Raw genomic sequence first — 12,276 nt, 5'->3', positions numbered from 1 at the left:
AGCAATGTGCAGGGTACTAATAAATTTAATGATAGAACATATGGAAGGAAAAATAGCTTTACTTATAAGGACATGAAGATGCAAAGCTCTAGTGGACTTTTTGGTAATGACGAGAAACCAACAGAATTGTCACAGGAGGATGTCAGCTCTGTTGGTAATCAAAAGAAAGATTCCGGAGAAGCTAAAAAATTTATGTGTGATCCTAGAAGTTCCTTTGCAGAAGCACCTGAGGAAGCAGTCCAAAATATAAAAATCTATGGAAAGTTTAATTGTATTGATCAGAATATTGGAAATAACAGTGAAAACAAAGATGAAATAGGAAATTGCATAAGGTTAGAGATTAATGATTATCCTTCATATGAAAGCCTATTCAAGTGCTTACCAACTGAAAAACCCATAACCAAGAAAGCAAAGATAGAGGAGTATGTAAAGGATCAGCAAAGGATGGAAATAAATAAAGAGACCAACAATAAGAATTCTAGCCAAGATCACTTTTCAAAAATTCATAAGATCACATCAAATACACATTGTCTAGAAACTCTCTTTGATGAAGATGTGGATTCAAAAAGTATGAATGAAAATCCCTTGATGTTTGACATTGATGAAATGTTTAGTAATCAAGGCACTGATTGCAGTCAACAGAATCGTTGGGTTGATAATCCAGTTCCAATTGAAGAAAAAGGAACTAACCGTCTTGAATTGCCTTTGGGCAACCATTTAAACAGATTTGGGAGCTGTGACAATGCTATTAATACTCATTTCTCTCAAGCAAACTTGGATTTAGATGAAATTTCCTTCAAAGGTACTAGACATGTAGATTCTACCAGACCAGTGGCCGAAAGAAATGAATTACCACTTGCCAAAGAACCTTGTAAACATAAAGTTGGTGTGTTTAATCATGAAAAACTTGCAAGTCCTGTTTCCCCAAGCATTGACTATCATAATATGATTTGTGAAACCAGAAGCATTTGGACAATCAATGGAACTGACAGTTGTGGTTTAAAAGCAGACAGTTATAAGTATGGAAATCCATCGACTGTTAAACCCAGGTTACCGTCCAGAAATGTAGTTTTAAGAAAAAGTTCTCACAGCGTAGGAAAACGGAATGACAAAACGCCTTACGTGAAGAGCTTTTTGCCTTATTTTGAGGTATATAGTAGTGGTGGTAGCAACACATCATCTAAAACTCCTTCAGACGTCAGTGCCTGAAACGTAGAGCCACTTGTAAGTTTCTTTTAGGAATTTTATGAAAAGCTGGAGTGCATTTTCAAGTTTTATTTGTAATTTTTACTTCAAGAAATGTGTTGACTCATTAATGTATAAAAGGCAGCAAAATCTTACGTTACTTTCTTTTAATTTTTTAAAATTTTATTGTATAACACTTAGCTGTGGCTTTATAGTAAAATTGTACATAATACTACTTAGATCTTCTAAGTATTTATTAACAACTGATTCTATAGGATATGGACTTTATTGCAGCACCTTAGAGAGCTGAACAATTTACTATTGAATATTATTTTAAGATTTTGAAAGTGCCATTATTATTCAGTTTTTAAACACAGGTTATACTTTCAGCATAAAAAATTACTGCTAAAAAGTTAAAAGGAATAATGATAATAAAGTTTTCAAATAAATATTTTACTTTTATACAATGTGTGGTACTGATAACAACAGATGTAGTTGTAACATACAGTGCTGATCTTACTTATGGCTTTTAAAAAAATAATCTCATATCACAAACTGTGAAGATTATTCATACAATAATTCTAGGGAGCAATATCTAATTCTTCACATGGCAAGTAGTTGGTACATATATACAATGTAAGGCATGTACCTTTTTTTTTTTTAATGAAATAGCATCATCAGTGAAAGTAGTGGATAAAAAGTATATATATAAATTCCATTTTCCTAAATTTTCTGGACAGGCAACTTGCAGAAATACACTGTGTATGCATATTTCATATAAGAATATCTTTGGATAGTTTATTAACATATTATTATGGGAATCTAAATCATTTAACATACTGCTTAACACTTTAAACCTCATAAATATGCTTATTACTGATATTTTTACTACTCTGAAGGTTTAAACAGGGAAAAGCATTGGCGGTTGGTGCTTTATACCAAAGATATTTTACTCTGAAGTTAACAGGAAAGCATTGGGTTGTGCTTATACCAAGTTAATTTGACACAACACATGGTGGGATACCTTTCTAGATTACAACTGTTAATTGATCACATTGCATAATTTAACCTTGTGTTCATGTAACATTTATTCACAGTCATAACATCTATGTGAACACTGTTCAACATTTATGGTTACAGAACTATTGGAAGTTTCCAGAATTAATTGTTATTATGACTACTCAGATGTAAGCCACCTGTTGGTAATAAAGGAATAAAGGAGTGTGTGTTTTATAAACTTTTGTTAGTCAGTGTTAATCCCAAAATGCTAGTAGGGAGCATTATACAAAACATCTTTTATACTAGAGTTTAACTATACACCTTCAGCAACAGTGAAACAGTTAGCATATATTAAAGACCTTTATGTTATGATGTAAGTTTGTGCATTCTTGGAAAAAGATGGACATAAGAATAACATTTATTAAATATTAATGAATGTACTTAGTGACCCACCAGCCAAGAATCTTAGCTTTTCGTGGATGTTGCACATTTTCCATTTAATTTTGAGGTATAGAGCAGTGAAAAAATACACCATTTTTCAAATTAAGCTGCTGCAACCCAAATCTAAGTTTCACCATGGTGAAAATTACAATTTCTTTTTGAAGGATTTTCCATGTAGAATGACCATTATGAATATTTTCAACTTGAAACCTTAATTAATGATGTCTACCTGTTTTAAGAAAAGAATTATGGTACCTCAAGTGGCAGTAAGTTTCCATACCAGGAATGTGAAACTGGAATTAAGGTACATATCTTATCAATCTCCACACTATTTTTCATAGCCTATGAACTGAACTGTATGATTATTTGTAAATCCAGATTCTGGTAAACGAACACAAATACAAAATTATCTTGGCTATTGTGTATACTGCTAATTAACAAGGAATAAAGATATTAAGCTGAGCTACTTAAAATCACATGTACATGAACAGTAAAGAAGTTTGAAATAATGTAAACCATAGCTTCGAAAATGCATTTATATTTTTGAAAATCTTCAACATGAAATGTTTTCATCATTATAAGTTGATAAAAAATAAAATAATCAGCCCACTCATATTTAAACCAAGCCAAGAATGTTAAAAATATGACAATTTTAAAATTAATTTGTTGCTTCACTATTACAATGTAAAAAAAAAACTATTAATATAATACTTCAATGGTTTCATTTCCACTGCTCTTCTAAGAAATGTACAAGTAGTTTACCAGATAACTAATTATAGGGTCTTCACCATTATCTTGTATGTCTAACAATGTTCAGTCTTAAAATTCATACTAAAATCTGAACTTACATTACATAAAATATTTGCAGTCCATGTAATTCTTATATAAAACTAGGAAACTTTCAAAACCTGCAAATTATGAAAATGTAGAAAATGAGCACTTCCCTAAATGAGATACTTACAAATTCTTACATTTCCAAGTGTTGCCACTTATCCCTCACTGATGTCCAGGAAGTACAAAATTTTGACTACAATAGTATAATTGTTATTACAAGACTACAATAGCGCCAAACCATCATTAATTTAAACTGAATAGGAAGTACATTTGACAAGTGTTACTGTGTCATAAAAACTTTTATTATAAAAGGAAAGAAGAATTGCAAGAAGAAATCAATTTCCATAGTGTTCTAAAGCATATGTCAAAAGATTACAGATTGTGAATTATTTTTTCCTGTAACTACAGATGGATTAAGAAAAAGAGCAATGAAGCTACAAGAAAAACTAAGGTGGCTATCCAAATGCTCTTTTAATTAATATAAATTTGTAAAGTTGTAAAATTAAGCAACTCTACTTAACACTTGACAAATATACAATAATATCCATTCCATCAAAAATTTCAAAGTGATTTGCATAATCAACTCTTCCCTTCCTCAAAGACAAACACACAAGATTCTCACTGACTGTCAAGATCATTATACTGGTACACCAACAGATAACAAGCACCTAAAGAAGTCTGGGTTATTTATAGAGGCACATGAAATGTTTAGGATTAGAAATATGCAGTATACAGTAGTACATAGTTACATGAGTATTTGCAAAAATTCTCCTTGAGATTCATGTTCAAATCTGTACATGAGATTGCTAATTATTTACCCATAATCATATAGCCTCCATCATCTTGTGACAATAAGGCAATCCTATATCAACACCTCAACAATGGCTGAACAAATCTTACATCTAAATCATAATCAGGATATTTCTACCTTCTAAACAATCTAATTTTCATCTTTTAGTTAATTATAATTTGAGAATCACTGTTCTATCTAAAGTACTCATCAGTATTTAATACTATTTTTACATCCAAATAACCACCAATGTTTGGAGTCATTTTTTAACATTTTCTTTGTAATACTGACAAATTCTGCTGAATATAGCAAAATTAAAAACTCAATGCTTTCAACCCAAGAGGTGCTGGGGGTTGCCACTTAAGGACGACGGCAATATTATGCATTAGCAACTTCAGTAATGGAACTAATATTTTCTAGCTCATTTTTCAACTTATCACCTAATGTCATACATGGTTGTATTTCCCTTGTGTCGCAGATTAATAATACAAAGTTAAATATAAGAAACTTTTCAAAACATTTACAAAAAAATATTTTTTAGAAATTTTTTTTTCAAAATCTGCATTTTAGTTTTGGAATGCTTTATGCAGTATGTTCCAAGATCTCAAATTTGTTCATGACAATGTTAATCCTTAGCTATTCAAGAAACTCCTGTAAAATCACAAAATATATACAGCAGTTATCAATTGGTTGAATCGGTGTATATGTGTGTGCATATGTTAACTGATTATGCACAGTAACTTTTGAACCAATATTACTATTGTCACTTTCATTATTGAATCTGTGTATATGTTTAACTGAATTATGCACAGTAACTTTTGAACCAATATTACTATTGTCACTTTCATTATAATTATCTGTCTTGATACCCCTATTTGATGGAAATGAATAAGCATCATCCTCAGAGCCCATTGACACCAAAATTTACAAAATAAAGATCATATAAATTTTCGAACATTGCAAAGTCAGGATATGAAAAAGCCTCCCTGGTCCCGCCCCCGGGCTGACAGCAGGTTTACAATTATGCTATTTTTATACCTATGATTAAGAGAAATTTTGCATCTTTTATGTCCACGAGTGAGATGAATGGCTGGTGAGACTGTTGACGTCACTCAAACAGAGCTAAGGGGAGGGAATAAATCTACTGTGATATTTGAAAATAAATTGTTGATAATTTTGAAGCCGTCCTTACGCAGCATGCAAGGCGTCGATTTTAGCGACCCGCTGCACCTTGTGGGTTAATGATGGCAGATAAAAAAATTTTTGTTTTTACAGGCTATTTAAAATGAAATGCGCAGCTTCAGAAACTTGAAAAATTTTGGCAATTCAAAACTGCAGTAGTATTTAAAAACTTGTCTGTTATGTAAATAAAAAAATAAAAAAAACTACAGGCCCATGAGTTAAGAAATGGGATGGATTTTTTTTTTTTTTTTAACTTAATAATGACCTACACCCTGTGAAAACTATGAAGACCTGGCAAGACATAGTCAGATTATAAATTGTATATAAGGGGTAGACAGCTTTTGAAGACAAGATACTTGACTGATATTTTTCAAATACTGGATACCTGATGAAAGGTATGATGCCTTCTGTTTCTCATGTACATAGCAGATATCTTGATATATAACTTCAGTGCCCTAACAAATAAATTCCTAAAAATCAGAAGCATGAATGAATTATTATTTAGGTCTGTCTTTCATTTCCTGCACTCTTTGATTCTGAAAGTTCATCTCTGTTCCTGTATGTATGTAATTTCCAAGGGATATAGGTAATATACAGTACCTGTCTGTAATAATTTTATGCCAATAACAATGTGTTTCATGATGCAAGTCTAATTTTAAACAAACTAAGGGTTTGAACCCTTGACAGCAATAACCTCAGGATACTAGTGCCTCAGATGGCAACAACATTCATCTCTTTCCAAAAATTTTACACTAACATTGCTATAGAACTTCTAGCAGGTTGGTTTTACCATTCTATTTCTCTCTCGAGGACATTACTGTCCTGAAACCTTTTCTTTAACATTTAGCATGAATTGAAAAAATTACTTTTTGCAAAGTATCTGTTCATAGAATTGTTTTTACAAACAACATTCAACTAATCTAGGGCCTATTAACATGGACTCAAGATTTTTTGGTGATTAGGTAAACACCAAGCAGAAAATAAATGCCTTTGTTATTTCTTGAATGCTGGTTCACTTGAAGCTTACAACTACATGGGAGGAAAACAAATGTCACCCAATGAATGTTGTAACACAAATCTGATACTTCTTGCTTGTGACCTCAACAGTAACAAAGTGGCTGAGGTGCCTATCAAAATTGATAGCTAAGAGACTAACAAAACTTCCAAGGGTATTATCAAGGTGCATTCTAAGCATTTCCACAATGAGACTGCAGTTAAGCAACATTCCACTTGAAACTGCACAACAGCATCTGTAACAAGCTTCACAAAATCACTGATCAATAATTGTCATGTTCAGATTAAAGTTTGAACATTATATTTCCTGAGGGCTGTGCCAATTACAAAGCAAACAACTGCTAACCTTGATATTTTGCTGAAGTCATCTTTTGATTAAAAAAAAAAAAAAAAAAATTAAAAATATTGGCATATTAAACCTATTTCCTAAATATTTTTGGCTGATTCAAGAAAATATGTTACATTTTTAATGTTATTTGAATGCTGTGGTTTTACCTAAGAAAAGTATTACAAAATATCATATTGCAACATATTCCTATCTTGTACAAAAATTTCACAACCATATATAATGGGACATAACAGAAAAAAAGAAATACACATCTGGTTACACATAAGGAAACTAGAAAAAATTGTCCAGTAGTACACTCAAACTAATATTTGCCGTTCTGTCTCCAACTTTGTGATTCAGGAAAATACTCACAGATAAGACCAACAGCACTGCAACCTTCATATTTGCATTAATAAACAATGTATTCAGATTTTTACAGCTTCAAGGAAACATGAACATATCTCAACAAGCTAATAGTAACATAGCAACAGATACCAATGCCAAAAACAGAAACAAATACAGTACTTAAATAAATAAGAAATTCTTAAATGTAAAACTGTTTAACAAATCATAAAAAACAAGTTGAAAAATCACAGAACCCAGTATCTACGGTTGCAATCTGCCTACACAGTGAAACCTTTAAAAGGGTAAACTAATAATAGTACAGAGTACAGTCGACCACCCAGGCTTCATGGGGGATACAGACCAGAACCTCCAGCGAATAGCTCAAATCCATGAATACTGCCTATTTTGATAGTTCAAACACCAAAAACACCCCTCTAAAAATACTTATATGTACCTTCCTCTAAAAATACTCATACATACCTGCCTATTTTAGTAGTTTTGTGTATCATGAAAAGTGTATTTAGTCAAATATAACATGAAAATACAGTAATTAGTGATTAATTTTGAAAAATTCCACAAATAATGTGGATATACATTCCACTGAAAAATCCACAAATACTGTAAGGTGAAGCCATGAACAGGCGGGGGTCGACTGAAGTTCTGAAAATAAAGCTTTTTCAGTAGTTTAGCTGCACATCCATCTGCACATAAAGCAAATCAAGATTTTAAAGCTACATACAGCAATTCAAATTAATATTGTACAAAAATAGATCTGCAAAAATTTACAATACAGTATGTTAAAAAAAAGATAGCAAAGGTATTGTACAGTATTCTAACAAAACCCAGTTTCTCAAGAAAAGGGGTAAAGTTATGGGATTATGCTTTTCTAGAATATTGGAAAATAAAAATCACCATTACTTTTCAATAACCACTTACAAACTATATTTGGAAAATCCATATAACAAAAGAGGCTAGCCTAAATAGCAATGGGATTAAAGAATCTCTTCTCTGAGAGTGTGGAGTTTACTATAGCTGATCTCTATTCTTAAAGGTCACATTAGATCTAGAATAACTTATCTAATGAAAGAAACTATAGGTTTAAACATATGAAGTAGGTTTCAAATAGATACCGTACTGCATCAAGAGAATGTCCTTAGAAATAGAGGTTAGTAAAAGTGCTTCATGAATTTCCTACCATACCATACTGTATGAATTTTCCAAAAGTCACAAAACAAGATTAGCAACCAGTCCACTCTGTCATCAAGTATACCACCCAGTCACGGTTCACGCAAATTTATCTAGAAGAGCTGATGCTGACCGTTCTAGTTCCCAGCTATTGGCTTCTAAAATGCTCTCGCATTCATCCTTACTCGCCAAACCCAATCTGTAATAGAGAAATTATGTGAAAATTTCTACAATAGAAATGGAGTAAAAGTGACAGAAAAACTGGACAGCCCTTTGAGAGTAAGGTGTTTTGTTCAGGTGTGTACTTAAATTATCTAATAATAATCAGAAAAAAAGAAAGATTAATTGCTGTAATTTTACTGTACTTACTAAAGCATCCTTGATATTTCATTTCCATTGGACTGCATGAATGCTTTCATTCTTTTTTTTGCTGACATCCTAAAAAGCTCTTTTGACTGGTCACAAACAACAAAAGGAAATGTCTGAAGTACTTATTTCCATTTCTGTCTAGCATCCTAAATCTTTTTGGCCTTTCAATCTCAGCATTAATCATTGCCTCCAAGAACCAAAATCTGACATGGAAGAACACTGGACCATTCTTTTGACGAAGTCCTCCTCTTGATGTGGAATAAACAAATCTTAAATTACTAGACATTGTCTTACAGTTGATTCCAGTAGTAGCTTCTTGGGATGAAAATCACTACATTTGGTAATTCAATGTTCCATGGTTTTCAAATTTTACCACTAAGTCTAGTGTACCATAGCTGTTCAATCCTTTAGTGGTTTGATAATTCTAAATGTACATGTGGAGTACCATGGCTGGCTGATGTATCTCATTCAGCTGAGGGTATGTAGCTCACATAATTTCTCAGAAAGCACAAAAGTTGCTACTGATGATAAGAAAAATAAAAAAACACCACTAATGTCTACGACATTACAAGAAGAAGCTAGCCTAACCCAACAGCAAATTCATTATCATAATTCAAGATTTTACTTCACATTTCCTTTAAACCCAAGAGGTGCTAGGGGGTTGCTACCAAAGGACGACGGCAATATTATGCATTAGCAACATCAGTAATGGAACCAATATTTTCTTGCTCATTTTTTAACTTATCACCTAATGTTATACATGGTTGTATTCTCCTTGTTTTGCAGATTAATAATAAAATATGAAATACAAGATATTTAGAAAATTAATATTTAAAAAGAATATATTTTGGAAAGAAAACATTCTTTTCAAAAAATGCATTTTAGTTTTGGAATGCTTTATGCCGTATTTTCTGAGATAATTTCACATTTTTTTTCACGACAATATTACTCCTTAGCTATTCAAAAAACACCTATAAGATTGCAAAATATGTACAGCAGTTATTAATTGGTTGAATCGGTGTATATGTGTGTATGTTAACGGACATATGCAAACTAACTTTTAAACCAATATATTACTATCGTCAGTCGCTTTTAAACCAATATATTACTATCGTCACTGTCGCTATAATCATCTGTCTCTATATCAGTATTTGATGGAAAAGAATAAGCATCATCACCAAAAGCCATTATCACCAAAATTTACAATATAAACAAAGCTTTATATAAATTTTAGAATGTTGTAAATTCAAGATATGAAAGCCTCCCTGGACGGAAGGTTCACAATTATGCCATTTTGATACTATGATTACGAGAAATCTGGCATCCTTTATGTCCAAGGGTGAGCTGAATGGCTGGTGAGACTGTTGACGTCACTCAAACAGAGCTAAGGGGAGGGAATAAATTAACCGCAAAATTTGAAAATAAAGCGTTGCTAATATCGACGTACAGGCGGTCCCCGGGTTACGACGGTTCCGGCTTACGACGTTCCGAGGTTACGACGCTTTTTCTTAAATATTCAATGGAAAAATCCGTCCTGGGTTACGACGCTGACGCTTCCGACGCTCCGAGTTAACGACGCTTTTAAAAAACGCATACTATGATAAAAATCCTTTATAGTTTAGCACAGTATATTAATAAAAATAAGTTTCTGGTTAGATTACAACAAAAATTTTGAGATTATGATGATTTTCGACACTTTTTATGTTGTATTTTTCTATGTTTTTTAGTGACGCCTCATATGCGGAACTAGTTTCCGAGCGAATGAATACATACTAGTTTACATATAACAGTCCAAAAGCACAAATAATGAAAAAATCATTGCTTGTTTCCAGTAATAATAACAAAACGAAGTTTCTGGTTAGATTACAACGCAAATTCGAAGTATCCAAAGAGAGACATTATCCAGTAATTTGATCAGAGAGAGAGAGAGGAGAGAGAGAGAGAGAGAGAGAAAGAGATAGAGAGAGAGAGCGAGAGAGAGAGAGAAGAGAGAGAGAGGGAGAGAGAGAGAGAGGCGTCTTCCGACGCTCCGAGTTAAGGACAGAGAAGTGTTCGTTTCGTTAACGGCCTCTGACTCATGCCAGTAAATGCTTTGTTGATACTAATAATATAAGCCTATTTAAAGATACGTTTACTTTAATTAGTCTATATGATACGTAAATAGTAATCAACTGTTCTTGTAGCCCTCAATATTTGGCAAAATCGAAGTATCCAAAGAGAGACATTATCCGGTACGTAATTTGATCAGAGAGAGAGAGAGAGAGAGAGAGAGAGAGAGAGAGAGAGAGAGAGAGAGAGAGAGAGAGAGAGAGACGCTTTGGCAACAATGGTCTCGGGGGTTTTTATAGCTTCCTTCTGCTTGATGATCGTGGATATTGTAGAAGGATTTCGACCATACTCGTTTGCCAAATCGACGATACGAACGCCACGTTCATGCTTTGCTATAATTTCATGTTTTGCTTCCATCGAAATCATTTTCTTGGGTTTTTTCTTATCACCTGCTTTGTCTTTAGCTTTGAGACCCATGGTTAATAATAAAATAGACAAAATAACACGAAAAATAGGCGCAAATACAACGAACTAAACAACGACGTGTTAACATGCAGCACCAACAAACAAACAGACTGAACGCCATTTATCGGTCGCCTATACAACTAACACTCATCGCAAAATCGTATCTCAAATATTTCGTTGTATATCAAAGCTTGTATTTTCGCAAACTTTCTGTTGTATCTCAAAACATTCGTATATTAGGGCAATCGTATGTCAAGTTTCCAATGTAATTTGATCAGAGAGAGAGAGAGAGAGAGAGAGAGAGAGAGAGAGAGAGAGAGAGAGAGAGAGAGAGAGAGAGAGAGAGAGAGAGACGCTTTGGCAACAATGGTCTCGGGGATTGACGTAACGTTTATTTTCTGAACAGATAGGACAGAGAAGTGTTCGTTTCATTAAACGGCCTCTGACTCATGGCAGGAAATGTTTTGTTGATACTAATATATAAGCCTATTTAAAGATACATTTACTTTAATTAGTCTATATGATACGTAAATAGTAATCAGCTGTTCTTGTAGCCCTCAAGATTTTGCAAAATCACTCCAGGTTGTACATAAAACTTCAAGAATGTAGTGTCACCAGAGTATTACAATAGTTTTTACCTTCAAGAACCAGCATTCTTTTATGAAAATAACTCCAGGTTGTACATAAAACTACAGGAAACAACATGTAGTGTAACCAAAGGATTACAAGTAAGGTTTTTATAACTTTTTATTAGTTTAAGACATATTTCCAAGCGTCGTTCCGGCTTACGACGATTTTCGGCTTACGACGCGTCTCAAGAACGGAACCCCCGTCGTAACCCGGGGACTGCCTGTAGTCCTTACACGGCATATAAAGCGTCGATTTTAGCGACGCGCTGCACCTTGTGGGTTAATAGGGTTACATGTGTAATGAATTCACTCACTCCAGTCACATTCATTTGTTGCTTAATTCTCTACCAAGTTCAGGTCTCCATTAATGCCTGGGTAGAGTGCTACATTACTACAAATATTATGATGACATTCACTTAATTTAGCTCATTTCAACAGGAAAAGCACATTATTTCAATAAA

At 33.1% G+C, this 12,276-nt stretch overlaps 1 pseudogene; it reads right to left on the bottom strand.

Annotated features, from left to right (window-relative positions):
- Positions 1 to 1,781: 1,781 nt before the first annotated feature.
- Positions 1,782 to 12,276, bottom strand: part of LOC135203988 (uncharacterized) — a 33,786-nt pseudogene continuing 23,291 nt past the window's right edge.

The sequence above is a fragment of the Macrobrachium nipponense genome, chromosome 44, assembly GCF_015104395.2.
Source record: "Macrobrachium nipponense isolate FS-2020 chromosome 44, ASM1510439v2, whole genome shotgun sequence".
Lineage (NCBI taxonomy): Eukaryota > Metazoa > Arthropoda > Malacostraca > Decapoda > Palaemonidae > Macrobrachium > Macrobrachium nipponense.
The sequence above is the reverse complement of the archived record's forward strand: the minus strand, read 5'-3'. Positions and strand labels throughout refer to the sequence as shown.